This window comes from Ochotona princeps, chromosome 10 (genome assembly GCF_030435755.1).
Source record: "Ochotona princeps isolate mOchPri1 chromosome 10, mOchPri1.hap1, whole genome shotgun sequence".
Taxonomy (NCBI): Eukaryota; Metazoa; Chordata; class Mammalia; order Lagomorpha; family Ochotonidae; genus Ochotona; species Ochotona princeps.
This window is the reverse complement of record NC_080841.1, coordinates 21,184,940-21,200,083: the sequence shown is the minus strand read 5'-3', so window position 1 is coordinate 21,200,083 and position 15,144 is coordinate 21,184,940. Positions and strand designations below refer to the sequence as shown.

The following is a 15,144-nucleotide window of genomic DNA, read 5'->3' as shown; positions in this document are numbered from 1 at the left end:
TTTGGCAGGCAGTCTAGGGTCATCTCTGGGCAATCAAACCTCTGGGGCAGAAGTTTGGTGTAGAAATTAAAACAATTAAAACACAGCTTGCTCTCTTTCTGTCTCTCTCTGTATCTCCCTCTCTTCCTTGCTCTGTATTGCTGACTTTCAAATAATTAGACAAATCTTTAAAAAGCAATCATGGGTTCGAATATCTGCAACCTAGATCAGAGTGCTTGTGTTTAAGTCCTGGTTCCACTGTTCAGTTCCAGCTTCCCACTAATGTGCATTCTGGGAGGAAAAAGGTGAAGACTCCAGCCTTTGAGGCCTTGCCACCCACATGGGACACCTGAGTTGAATTCTAGGCTCCTGGATTTGACCTGGCCCAGCTCTGACTGTTGCAGGCATTTGGGAGTGGACCAGTAAGTGGAAGATCTCTCTGTGCCTCTCTGTCTTTCAGATAAATAAATTAGGAAAGAATAACAGCAACAACTCAGCTCTTCTCCCAAAGTGAATAGACCAGAGGATGAATACTCGAGTGAAAATTGAAAATTGGGATTGGTGGGCAGAAAGCATGTTGTGACATCTTCTGTAAGTGTCCATTATGGCTTTCAGTTCAGAGGGAAAGGCAGGGCTATAACTGACCCATGGTGGAAATGTGGTATGAGAAATGGAAAAAGACTAGAAGGCCCTTAAATAGCACCTGAGGGGTCAAGGTGCTGAACCACAATAGGTGTGGTTTGGAAAGCTGCAGAGACAGAATCCCATTCGAAGGCTAGGGAATAACATGAACCTTCCCTTGAATGCTGATCATGGTGTGAGAGGGGAGGGGAGAGTGGTTGTTTAGAGGAAACAAGGAATGAATGAGATTTGTATTTAATACTGAAAACTCCAGGTGAAAATATCTGGACATAATCAGTGACCAGATGGGACTAGAGAAGTAGTATGGGAAACCATCTACGGAAGAGAAATAAATAGCCATTTATTTAACATCATATATATATGATCCTATATATATGTATATATGTGTGTATATGTGTGTGTGTGTGTGTGTGTGTATGTATATATATATATATATATATATATATATATATATATATATAAAATTCTAAGCATTTTAGGATCATTCTCAGCATTTCAGTCATACTGTTTTGGTCAATTCTGACAATCCAATGCAGATCTCTTTCTATTAAAAAGAAAATTGATACTCACAAGAGTAACTTAGCAAGGCCATGCAGCTGGTCACTGGGTGGGTAGGATTCAGGTGCAGGTACACCCATCCAAATCTAGGTGCTAGAACCTAGGAATGGAAAAGAAGGTATTCCCCATTTTTTCTCTCCAAAAGCCAATGATCCTCAATTCATGGGAAAGTCTGTTAATATGTTTGTTTAAAATCCTTGCTTTGTTTCTAGTGGGATATTTTTTCCTGTCTCCCCCCATCCCCCTCACACCCCCACCCCCATTTCAATTAGGATCCTTTGGGCAACAGGCAACTGGAAATGCTGTCCCAGCAAACCAGAACTAGAAGGGAAAATATCACTGCATATAGCAAGGAGTGCCAATGGAGGCTGCTCCAGGGCTCATTAATTCAGTGAGTAGTGTCACCAAGAACCCCACTCTGCATGTGCAGTGTGTCAGCGAGGTCCTTAACCCTTCTGTTCTGAGGAACAAAAGAGCTGCTAGAGTTCAAGTCAACAAGAGACTTGACAACATTTACGGGAAACAGGTCATTTTCTGAGTTTCTGTCTTTATTCTTGAAATAGAAAATTGTCCTGGCAGATGTATTGTAACATCTGGTTGCCTAGAAAATTGTATAACACACTCACTCCTAATCAATGGCTGGCAAAAGCAATGGGATTACTTTGTTTAGCAGAGTGTGTGGCCACATGGGAAACAACAGATCAACAGCAATGAAGTCTGAATTCTCTTAGAGGGCAGGAAGCTAAAGGCTGGGAGTTGAGGGAGTAGGTTGGGTAGGGTAGAAGGTAGGGAAATTAATGGTTCAGTTATCAGGACATTGGGTAGGCAGCAAATGTTTGAGCCCTTGCTACTTCCATAGGAGACCCAGATGAGGCCCTTGGCTCCTGCTTTTGGACTGGTCTAGTGCTGACCACTGGGGTCATCTGGGGAGTGAACCAGAGCGTGGGAGATTCTCAATCTCTCTCTTCTTTCCCTCCCTGTAATTCTGGCTTTCAAATGGATAATTAAATCTTAAAAGAGAAAGAATTCTGGCTTTTTTTTTTTTTTTGGTTAAAAACAAAACTTACAAAAGATAAAAATAAAAAAACAAAATTTATCTAGAGTAGTTTGAACCTTGCTTGCTTCTCATAGTTTAATGTACAAAAATGAGTGAACATTTCCCCACACCTCAGCTAACTGTTCAACCCCCGAATTGAGATAAGCTGTTGACATTTCATCCCTGGTGCTGTCGGAACTGTGACACACCTCCAAGAGTATCACTCATGTTCAGTTTTCCCCCAATGCCACTTCCTCTGAGACCTCATCATCCTCTCCATCTCTCCAATTGTGCCAAGGCTGTGATGCCATCATGGGTGGCACACATGGAATCCCTGGACCGGCCACCTTCACAGTCAGCTACTTGTTCTAGAATTTCACTATGTGCTTGGCTCAGATTTTGCTTTCAGGGTTATTCTGCATTTTATTTGGTACATTTTCATTTTGGGAGGCCCAATGCTGTCTTATAATTCCCCTTTTTTGTCAAATATCACGTGGGTTTATCTCTGGGAAGCAAGGATTCAGTAACAGGCCTCCTGCCTGTGTATGAACTGAACAGATAGGAAGTAACCAATCAGCATCCGGCACACTTGGAAATGATATGACTGACCGACCATCATTATGTGCATCTGGTATTACACAGCCATTTCTGGAAGAGTTAGCAGCAATGTATGTGCTTGATGCAGTTACTCAGTTAATATTACCATGGTAACTGTATCAAAAGATGACTGCTATTATTTCACTAAACTGTGGAAACTGAAACCCAAGCATCTTGGAACCATCAAATGGAGGGTGTGCCTGTGCATATAAAATAGACAGGTTAGTGCAAACTGGAAACATGCATATCCAGCAGCTGCTGGCCCATCTTGCTTCATTCCTGTCTGCTCTCCCCCCTTTCCTGAGTTACTGTGAACAAATCCCTGAAATTTCATTGTTTCATCCATAAATATCTACTCACACTCAGTCACATCCCCGAGTGTGAGCTCTTAACAATGATGCTAACCAGCCCCCTTGGAAGGGTAGGAGACTCAAGCAATGGAATGGCTCATCAGCAGGTTTTGCTTCTTTTATCCTAGAGACACTCCCAGCAGGTGTGATTGTCTTCACTTTTTTCAGATGAGGAAAACGAGGTGCAGACAGGCTAAGTGACTGGTCCAAGATCATACGATGGATGAGCAGCTGAGTCAGGCTTCAAATTCCAATCCAAATTTCCTGATTCCACATCACACTTACTTCCTCGTACATCCCAGCCGCACTCAAGGGGGACCTTAGCTATGGCTGAATTATTGTGAATCCCGCCTCCTCACCAGCCAGCCCTCAGTGAAGGCCCAAGCCTTGGGAAATGGTTGATTACTTCCTCCTTTGCACCACTAGTCTGGAATACACTTTGAATAGCTCCAATCTACTCCCAGATGTTGGTGTCTCCCAGTCCTGACTGCAGGGCCAGAGGCACACTGGGATCGCTGTGGGGCTGGGAAGAACACTGGTCCTCACTACCACCCACGCAGAGACAACCTCATGAATCAGGTTACTGGACTGAAACCTAGTAACCCTGGGCCCAGGGTAATGACTTCCTGCTTCTGTCAAACCTCTCAGCCTCGAAAGCTGCTGACCCTGGGATGTGGAAAGGAACGTTGCCAGGTGACAACAGCCATGGAGGGAAGGGGAGCAGAGGGAGGACAAGGACACAGGGTGGGGAGAGAAACAGAATGAAATCCTGTCTGTCCCTCCTCAAGTACCTGAGTACTGCCATTAATTTCTTTCTTTCTTTTTTTAAGATTTCTTTGCTTGTTTGAAAGGCAGGGCAAAAGAGAGAGCAAGAGGGAAGAAGACAGAGAGAAAGTGATCTTCCATTTGCTGGCTCATTCCCCGATAGCCACAACTAGCTGGGTTGGATCAGACCACTGCCAGGAGCTTGGAATTCCATCCAGATCATCCACATAGGTAGCTGGGGCCCAGGTACTTGGACCATCTTCCATTATTTTCCCAGGTGTATTTGTAGGAGGCCTGACAGGAAAACAGCAGCCAGCACTCTGAAATGAGATGTCTGCACTGCAAGCAGAAGCTTAGCTTGCTGCGCTAGCTCCTGGGCTGCCACTAATTCTGACTGTCTTACTGTGTCCCAGGTCATGATTCTCATGCATTAAGAGAACAAGCCTCGGGCCTGGTGCAGTAGCGGCTAAAGTCCTTGCCTTGAACGGACCGGGATCCCATATGGGCACCGGTTCTAATCCTGGCAGCACAATTTCTCTTCCAGCTCCCTGTTTGTGGCCTGGGAAAACAGTCAAGGACAGCCCAAAGCCTTGGGACCCTGCATCCATGTGGGAGATTTGGAAGAAGCTCTGGGATCCTAGCTTCGAATTGGCTCAGCTCCAGCTGTTGCAGCTGCCTGAGGAACAAATCATCGAACAGAAGATCTTCCTTTTTGTCTCTCCTCTTCTCTGTATATCTGACTTTCCAATAAAAATAAAATAAATCTTTAAAAAAGAGAGAGAGAGAACAGGCCTCACAGGAACATCCCCATACTCCCTTTCTTTTCTCCTATAGCTTTCTGATTTTCCAGGGAATCTTTGGTGCTAGCATCAAGGCACACTCTTGTCACTCCTGGAGGGAGTAAACAGAGATCTCCTGTGGCTAGAGTTTCCTAACAGTCTCAGAAGTGGCTTCAGGCACGCATGGGATGAAGCCATTTATGGAAGGTGGTAGGAGAAACTAAGCACAAACAGGTAAGGAACAATGAAAACAAGGAAGAAATAGGGGGCTCTGTCTTAGGTACTGTGTCCTCAGGTAAGGCATTCCACCCACTGAAACAGATGCAATTTCATTGTCAAATCCACCCTGACACCCAGAATCTTATTTGTGGGAATATCATTTGCATATACCCTTTCCCCTGGAGAAATTCCTGCCTCCTCCTTTCCCCCACAAAAGCTTCCTTTTAGACTGCAAATCACAAAACCTGTCTTTCCTTAATGGGAGAAGGTCTGCAAGCCAGAACTGGCCAATCAGAATCTTCTTTGGCTTATATATATGGATCCTGGGGAAGTCTTTTTCTTCTCTGAGGCTGCTAGGCAAAAAGGAAGTGCAAAAGAAAGCTATTTGCAACATATGCATTCAGTGCTTACTGTAGTAATGGAAAGCTAAGGTAATACAGACAGCAGCAGAGTTGAGTGTGTGCAGGTGTTGGGGCTGGAGGAGATGGGTACACACACGCAGAGGCAGAGAGAGACTGTGCTATCGCTATACATTGATCTAAACCTAATAACTTAATTCCTAGTTTGTTTCCATTGTTATATAAACCAGCAATTCCTCATTGGATCATTTTGGGCATTGGGTCCTTTGAGTCAGGTTTTTAATATGGTCAGCCCTCCATAGCTGGGGGTTCTGAATCCATGAATTCAATCAACGGAGAACTGAAAATATTTGAAAAAGATCATTGCATCTCAATTGAATATATACAGACTTTTCTTATCATTATTCCGTAGACAATCCAGCAGAACAACTATTTACATAGCATTTACATTATATTAGGTATTATAAATACTTGAGATGATTTAAAGTATACAAGAGAGAACAGGTATAGCAGTGTTGTGCCGGATTTTGCGATCCCCAGAAAATCATCAGGAGCCTGAAGCAGGTGCTAACGCATAAAGGGTAGTTTATTCAGGTTAACCTAGGTCTCCCAGCCACCTACCCCCCAGTCCAGTAGGGGGGTGGGGAGGGGCAGCTGCAGCCCAGTCTTCAGGAGAAACAGCAGGGCAGAAGAAAATGAGTGAGGTTGAACAGCACAGGGTTCTTACACATTTCAGACCAATTCCATGTAATTCTATAGTCATGATTGGTCAGTTTACCTGTTAACTTTCTTTTTTTTTTTTTTTTTTTTATAGTATACACTTTTTTTTTTTTAAGATTTATTTTATTTTAAAGTCAGATATACTGAGAGGAGGAGAGATAGAGAGGAAGTGGAGCTGCCAGGATTAGAACCAGCAGCCATATGGGATCAAGGCGAGGACCTTAGCCACTAGGCCACGCTGCCGAGCCCCATGTTAACTTTCAAAAAGAGCAAATTGGCAGGTTCTATCGGTGAGTTTGAAGCAAGCAACTTTCAAAAAGTACAAACTGAAGGGCTATAGGGCAGTGAATCTTATCTAACACCAGGGACCTCCTTCCCGAGGAGTCGTCTGCCTACGTGACCTGCCAGGTGTCCTGCCGGGTGTCCTGCCGGGTGTCACATAGGCTGCCAGGCCTGGAGTTCACAGCCTCCAGCCAAGCAAGTAAGGCAGAAATCACAAAAGCAGAAAACATGTAGGTTCTTCAGTAGACCACTGACATGAGCTACTGCGTGGGACACCTGTATCCCCATCAGAGCACCTCTGCTTCGGATTCAGCTTTCTGGTAATATCCCAAGGAGGCAGCAGCTAAGATACCACCCGGGTGGGAGACCTGGATGGAGTTCCTGGTTTGTGAGTTCAGCCTGGCCCAGCCAGGTTATCACAGGCATTATTCATAGTTGTGTGAATGAATCAGTAGATAAAAGATATCTCTCATATCTCTCTTACACACACACTCTCTGTCTTGCTCTTTCTCTCCTCTCTCTCCTTATTTCTTTCTCTGTTGCTCTGACTTTCAAACAAATACATATAAACATTTTAAAAGATAAGTCGAGCCCACAGCGGGATGGGCGTAGGTTATATGGAAATACTATGCCTGTTAGAAAAGGCATGTGGGCATTGGAGGATTTTGGTGTCTGTGAGGGAATAAGGCGTGGGGGAGGACTGGCACCTTCCTCCTTCTCACAGATGCTGGAGAACAACTGCGCTTAGCACAGAGACATTATTGCCATTTAACAAGCAGTTGAGGCTCAGAGACGTGACTTGTCCAAAAGTACAAGCAGGGTTAGGCCTTTCTACCATTACAGAGCTGGACAGCGCGTAATGTTGTAACAATGACAGCAACCAAGTGCCCTGGGGCTCCCAAGGAGAAAAGGATCAGAGACTAAATTGTGCCTCCAGGAAGCCCAGACCCAGCTTTGGGCAATTCCTGACTAGCTGGATGATCCAACAAAAAGATTACAGTGCCGCACAGCTGTGTGGTGTCTCTCGTGAGCACTGGCCATTTACTGACGGCAGGACAGCAGCCTCCCAAACCCCGAATGGGAACGCCACAGCCAGAGCTATTACTGTTTCTGGAGAGCCCAGTGTGGGGACTCTGCCACTTCCGCTCCCATTTGCCCTGGAACCTTTGCCCTGCAGAGTCCTGGTTCACCTTTGTCCCTGACCTCGGCTGGGCTGCTAATCAGTTGCTCTCCCAGACTTCCTGCCACAATGACAATGAGCCTGCTGCTGAGAAGGGGTCAGAGAAAGGCGGGGTATTTATTTCTCAGGCACCGACCCAGAGAAATGGATTTTGCACATGGCATTTGCAAGCTATTTGCACAGCGTGCCAAATAATCAGTTGTTTATTCCTGAAGTCCCAAAAGGGGACTTTCAACCTTTTCTTTGTGCTACTCCAGACTATGTGAAGACTAGCAAAACAGGCTGCAATCAAGCTACCCCATCCTATCTCAGTACAAATGGAAAAAATGACTTTTGGATAGTATTAAGGATCCATGTAAAGTATAATTGGGAGAACAAGGTATTCACTTGAATTCACAATCAAGGCCTAAATGATTTATGTTCATTTAGGCTCGTGGCATAGGCGGGTAAGCTACCACTTGCAGTGCTGGCTTGAGTCCCATCCCGCTCCTTGCTAATATATCTAGGAAAGTAGCAGAAGATAGCTTGAGTACTTGGGCCCCTACCACCTATGTGGGAGACACTGATGGTGATCCTGGTTCCTGGCTTTACTCTGGCCCAGTCCCAGCTGTCGTGACCTTTTGGTAAGTGAGTCAATGGATAAAGAATCTCTCTCTCTCTCTCTCTGCTTTTCTTTCTCTCCGTCTGTCTCTCTCCCCCTGTCACTCTGCTTTTCAAAGAAATAAGCAAGTAAAAAAAAAATTTTTTTTTTAAATCACATTGCAGGCCCAGTGCAGTAGCCTGGTGGCTAAAGTCATTGCCTTGCATGTGCCAGGATACCATATGGGTGCCAGTTCATGTCCCAGCTGCTTCACTTCTCCTTTAGCTCCATGGTTGGGGGTCTGGAAAAGCATTCAAGGATGACCCAAAGCCTTGGGACCCTGCAAACGTGTAGGAAACCTGGAAGAAGTTCCTGGCTCTTGGCTTTGGATTGGGTCAGCTCTGGCCATTGCAGCCATTTAGGAAGTGTAACAGTGGATGGAAGGGCTTTCTCTTTGTCTCTCCCTCCCTGTGTAAATCTGACTTTACAATAAAAAAAATAAATATTAAAAAATCACAATGCATAACTGTAGGTATAATTATTTGAAAATTAAGAGCAAAAATACAGTTCGAGAAATTATGAGGACATTTCAAAAGTTTATATAAAGTAGAATTAAAAAATAGGCTTCTTTTGGTGTAGGAAATGTTTGAAATCCACGCAAACAAGTATATATTGGTAGTCACTTTAACATTCATACATCCTAACTACCTTGATAGTGATGAAATGAACAGCAAGGGATAATTAAAAGCAAGATTGGCAGCAGCAGAAGACCTTGACTCACCTGTGACAACACAGGTCAGAGACTGTGCCAGAGTACATGCCCAGACAGTGGCAGGAATAGACAAATCTCCCTTGTTCTGTGCCAGGCCACAAATTTCTTAGCAGAATAATGCATCATAATCCTCAATAAAACTTGGTAGCTCATTGACTTTGGTTGATGAGTTCCAAATTGGACTAATATGTAATAATTCACTTGGCAAGCTAGTCGTAAGTAGGTCTTAGATGTACATTAAACAAGAGTATATGAATTTGGAAATAGTTCACCCCAAAGGCAAAAAGGAAAGCTTACTCTCTTGGGAGGCCTTGGACAGCACTTAAGACTGACGGGTTGAGAGGGTAGGCAGGTTAAGTTGCTGCTTAGGATGTCTGCTTCTTACATGGGAATTCCAAGGCTGAGTCCCATCTATGTTGCTTCTCACCTCACTTCCTGCTACTGCAGGAAGTCAGCAGATGGCGGCTCCCATAAAGGAGACCCAGATGGAGTCTTTAACTTTGGCCTGGCCCAACCCTGGATACCGTGGGCATTTGCAGGGTGAACCAGTGGTTGAAAGATCTCGCCTTGAGTGCCTGCATCTCTGCCATTCAGACAAAGTGAAGGAACAAAAAAGATTCACTGGGTGAAAGCAGAGGATGGCAGGGCTGTGACTCAACAGAGTTTTAGACCACAGGAAATGAGAACTAAGAACCAGAGATGTTACCCCTACCCTCCGGATTCCTACAATAAGCTGTACACTGTGATCTGACACTCCCAGGAGGAGATATGATGCTGTATTTGTGGCTCAAAAACTAGACCAAAGTCTAGGAAGACATCTGTGAGAAAACCTGGCAGCAAGGCTCCAAAGGGCACAACACCTGGTGAGTTCCAGCTTAGAAAATAGCACTCTGCAGCTTCATAACACTTGAACCTCTAAAACCACATTTGAATGGATCACTGCAGTCTACAGGAAGGATGGGTAACTTCTGAGATGATATGAAGTGACTTGCTGCTGCTTCGCTTCTTTTTAAAATGTTCTTTATCCTTGCCTTCTTTCTCTCTGGGGCCATACTCCTCCTAGGACTGCCCTTTCCTGTGTCTGTTTGGCTTGCTGGCTCCTGTTTTCATAGCTTGTCCCTGAAGGAGCCTGTGACACTATCCAGGGCAATTGAGAGTTCAAGAGGTCACTGATTCTGGAATCAAAATTTAATTCAGCCTAGATCTGGTGAGACCTGTTTATCCTTTATTTTTATTTATTTGAAAGGCAGAGAGACAAACAGAGAGAGCAAGCTTCCCCAAAATTGGTTCACTCCTCAAATGTCACAACAACCAAGGCTGGCCCAGGTCAAAGCTAAAATCCTAGAACTCAGTTCAGCCCTCCTACGTGAGCACTTGCACCAGCACTTGCTGCCTCCCAGGGTGTGTATTCGCAGGAAGCTCCCAAGGGCCTCTGATACAACTCAAGAGCATCCCAAGCAGTGTCTTAACTGCTGTTATGCCAAATGCCTGACCCAATATTTGCCTTTTCAAATGAGGTAGGATGTAACACCTGGATAAATTATTAGAAGAAAATTTTTTTGTAAACTGACAAACAGGAAGGGACACACACATGCACACCCTGCCTACATACAGAGAGAGAAAGAGGACTTCCATCAGTCATTCATTCTCCAAATGACTGCAACAACCAGATCTGGGACAGTCTGAATCCAGCAGCCAGGAAGTCCATCTTGGTTTCCCATAGTGATGACGAGAATCCAAGTACCCAAGCCACCATCAACTGTTTTCTTAAGAGCATTAGGAGAAAACTGGATCAAAAGCGGAGCAGTTGGGACTGAAATAGGCACTTGGGTATGGGATGAAAGTGTCCCAGGCAGTGGCTTAACTTGCTGTGCTACGATGCCCGACCTTTCCCAGTCTTGTCTTGTAGCTCTAACCCCCAGTTCCACAAGATGCGGCCTTTTGGAGATAGGATCTTTCCATGGGGAATCAAGTTAAAATGATGGGTGCGGGTGTTAATGCAAAATGACCGGTGTCCTTACAAGAAGAAATGTGGCTACAGATCACCACAGAAGGTGGATTGCGGGAGGACTCAGGCCAAAGATGGCCATCCATGGGACCTTCAAAAAGTTTGTGGGAAATTGCCTATCTTTTAGTTTTACTTTCCCAGGAATTTTTGAAGCTCCTTCCACAAGCTAGGGAAAGAGGCCTGGAAGAGATCTTTCCCTAACATTCCCCAGAAGTGTGTTACATAAGATTTTATGGAATGCAATAAGCCCTACACACTAACTAAAATAGAGTTCATCCCGGTAACCAGGCTTTGGTTGGCTGTAGGAGGCCCTGTAGCCAATCACTTGGTTAAGCTGTAACCAAGTAATTGGCTGATTAAATAGTCTGTGTCCAACTCAGGTGTTTTCTGAGCTTCACTTTTGTTCTCCTACAAATGCTGTCTACCAGTGTTGTCAGTTGGAATTCTCCAAATCAGCTCCAGTTCTCAGAGCTACTCAACTCATGAGAGGAAGAGAAAGAGATAGAGAGAAAGCTGGAGAGAAAAATAAAGAGATGAAAAGAGAGAGAGAAACTTCCCTCTCATTCCCCAAATGACTACAATAGTAAGGCCTGGGCCAGGCCAGGGCCAAGCGCCAGAAGCTTCATCTGGGTCTCCCACATGAGTGCAGGGACCCAACCTCCCTCTGGGACAATGACAATAGTTTGAAAGATCCAATATCTCTGATAATAGACCATCATAACAGATATTTTAGTGAAAAAGTCTGAAATGTGACTATTGGAGCCAGCATTGTAGCACGATGGGTTAAGTCTCTGCTTGTAATGTCAGCCGCGCATAGCAGAGTTCCTTTTTGAGTCCAAACTAATCTGTTTCCAGTATAGATTCCTATTTATGTGCCTGGGAAGGCAGCAGAAGATGGCCCATGCCACCCACTTGGGAGTTCTGGGTGGAGTTACTGGCTCTTGGTTTTGGTTTGATTCAGACCTGGCTGTTATAGCCATTGGTGGAGTGAATCAATGGATAAAAGAACTTTCTCTCCATTCTTCTCCTACTCTCTTTGTCATGCTTTCAAATAAATAAATAAATCTTTAAAGTAGTTTTTAAAAAGAAACCTAACAATTACCCAGCTGTGATATGGCAACATAAGGTGAGCACACGCTTTTGGATAAATGGCACCCATAGATTGCTTGTCCCACAGTTGTCACAAACCTTTATTCTGTAAAAAGCACAGTATCTGCAAAGGGTAACATAGTGGTTATGCCTATGTTCTGGCATTTCTCCACCTCTGTTCTGCTGCTTTTTCACCTATAGCCTCTTCCTCCCTTACCTTACTTTAATTTCTCCATCAGCTGTTTTCTAGTTTTCACTTGAAGCCATGTTCCACATGAAGATATACAAATAATTCTGACCAAAATTAAAGCAAATTAAATTCAACAAAGGATAACATATCAAAGCTCAATGAAGAGCATCCCAGGAATGTGAGGCTGTTTTCTCATTTGAAAACCAATCAGTATAATTCATTGTATTCTTTTCATTTTTCCCTCGGAAAAAAGACTATTTGAAAGGCAAGTAGATAAAGAGAGAGAAATCTTGCGTTTTCTGGTTCACTCACCCCAAACCCAAAATAACCAGGGCTGAGTCAGGCTGAAGCCAGGAACCAGGTACTCAAGCTAGGTCTCCTATGTGGGTGGCAAAGAATTGAGTACTTAAGTCATTACATGCTGTCTCCAGGTTGCTCATTAGCAGGAAGCTGGATCAGAAGTAGAGCCAGGCCTTCAAGTCAGGGACTCTAGTATGGGATTTATCTGCTTCTGTACTTATTTTCTTTGCTGCATAAAAAAATCATCACAAACTCAGCATCTCACAACATGGATTTATTACTTTACAGTTTCTGTAGATCACACTCCAGGCATGCCTTGACTGGACTGTCAGCTCAGGGCCTCACTGGGCTGAATGCGGAGAACTGACCACAGCTGTGGTTTTGATGAGAGGCAAAAGCAAGATTTTTCTCCATACCTCTTTGTTTCTATGCATCTTTGCATAGCTGTGTCTTATTTCCACCACACTCCTTGCCTTGAAGACAAAAATGGTATCTTTCCCCTCCTCTCATTTTTCTGGAATTGAACCAAGAAGTTCAAATGTACTGATCCTTTTTCTGTTGGAGCATTTAAAAGAGGAAAAAAAAAAAAATAGTGAACAAAGTGAGCATGAAATTAGGTTCTATATTTCCACCATTTTCCCCAGTCCTTGTCTGCATTCCTCCCCTTTGGCAGTGCTTTCCTTGGTCTGGTAGTCAGCGTTTCTGACAGCTGCTTGGCATGGCTTTCAATCAGAGACAGCCATCTGTGAAATGCGCACTGCCACACAGCCCATTACCACTCTGGGCCTGGCCATGGCCACGATGATGACTAACAGCTATTCACAGTCTAATGGATCAAAGTCTTTTTTTTTTTAGAACTCACCTGGTTGTGAGACTATCATTTCTGGATAAAACTTTTGTTTTAAGGATTTGCATCTAGCAGATGAACTTGACAAAGACCCCCCTGCCCCTAGTTAGGGGGCTCCAGGAACCATCCCTCCCTTCTCCCACAGAAATCTGCAGCTGGTGAAGTTAGCTAGTTAAGGAGACTCAAATATGAAACACTAGTTAACAGCTCATGTATTAGAGCTGAACCTCTTGGATTTGATGCTCTGATTTTGCATCCCGGGACATTACATTCTTACTATCTTGTCCCTCAGTTTATTTATCTATAAAATGGAAACAGCAATAGTACTTGGCACTCAGAGCAAATGTGGCCTATGATGTCTGTAGAATTGTTCTCTGCCATAGCTGTATATGTACACTAACTGGAGAGATTTTGAAAGATGCTAACACTCAGAGAGCTGGCCTCAATCAGGGTTTCTCAGCTGTGCCAGAGCTGATGTTTTGAGCCAGCCCCCAGAGAACTGCTTGTTATGGAGTATGTTCCCTGGCATCATCAGAGGCTTAGCAGCATTTCCGGCTAATTTACCCAATCGTTGTCAATAGTCAGCCTCTTTCCCCCAGGCATTGCTGAATATCAAGTTCCTGGAGGACAACATTGACCATAGCTGAGATCCACTGTCCCAAATCATTAAGTTACCATCCCTGGGGAGGAAAGCTTTGGGCAGATACAGACTGTTGGCGGAGGGGTGTCTAGCTTTAAGAAGAACAGAAATTACCCATACGTGTTTAGATATGGGTATGAATTATTAACAAAACACTCAAGACTGGGAAATTCGTGTTCCTTTGCTTTGCGGTAGCTGCAGGTCAGTTAGCAGCAGAAACACTTGCTGATCACAGCCTAATTTCTCTTCCCACCTAGGACTCCCAACCAGCCTCAGTGCTCACAGAGGCCAAGGTTAGTGAGCGGCTCTGAAACTCAAGCATCCTGAGTGAATGTTCATGGCATTATCACATCTGAGTTTTCCCAGCCACCTGCATCCCAGCCTCAGCAAACCTGGCACTGGGAAGTGGGTTGAATGTAGCCAACCTGTCTTGAGAGACAAGACTGATGTTCCAGCCAAAACTCCAAGTCTGGAGAGCTATGACCCTGAATGGGAAATAAGCAGTTCCAGCAACTGTGCTGGACTTTAGTGCTTCACCTCAGCACTAAGATATTGGGCCAAGGATTGGAGCAGGGTTTTCATGGGGGACTGAGCATCCAGGAGTGGAGTACTGCAGAGGTCAGCGTGACCCCTCTCTGTGATTTCCTCAGGAACACACAGTCTCAAGTTGACCCAGAAATCAAAGACACCAGACAGTGAGTGGGCAACCCACATAGGCCCCCAAAAGCCATAGCTTGGGAGTCACACTCTGGGTCTAGTCTTTGAGAGGGGTTTTAACACTCAACTCTGTGAAATGAGGTTATGGGTAGAGACCAAGGCTGCAACCGGTCTCCCTGCTTCAGTCAGGTTGAGATCTAGAATTGGGTGTGTTGGTGCCTCTATGGCAACCTATGTCATGGTTACTGACAGGCCCACCTGCTTGACTACTCTGTTATGTAACGGTTTGGCTCTGGGCCACTTTTGTCTTTTAAGGCTGTATAAGGGTATGTTGGTAGATGCAGCTACATGTGACTGCAGCTGTGGGTGGATGGGCAGATGTGTTACTGCTTACGAGGCAATTTGGATACGAGGAAGCAGAGGCCCGGCTGCATATAGATGTGTGGGTGTGTCCCACCACTGCCACAGGTGTCAAGATGCTCCTGTGACTAGTTGCTGTTGCAGGCTGGTAACTTACCAGTCACTCAGTTGGTCTTTGACCTAGTGGAATCAAAATCATCTTGCCTGGGAATGAAGTCCCCAGGATATAGGCTAT

The 15,144-nt window shown here is 44.7% G+C and overlaps 1 long non-coding RNA gene across 1 annotated transcript; it reads right to left on the bottom strand.

Moving 5' to 3' along the window:
- Window positions 1–12,666: 12,666 nt before the first annotated feature.
- LOC131481318 (uncharacterized) lies at window positions 12,667–14,950 on the bottom strand. Its single transcript, XR_009246225.1, has 2 exons — window positions 14,285–14,950; window positions 12,667–12,960 (listed from the first exon to the last, which is right to left on the bottom strand). It is a non-coding gene; the product is annotated as an uncharacterized LOC131481318 (long non-coding RNA).
- Between the last annotated feature and the right edge of the window lie 194 nt (window positions 14,951–15,144).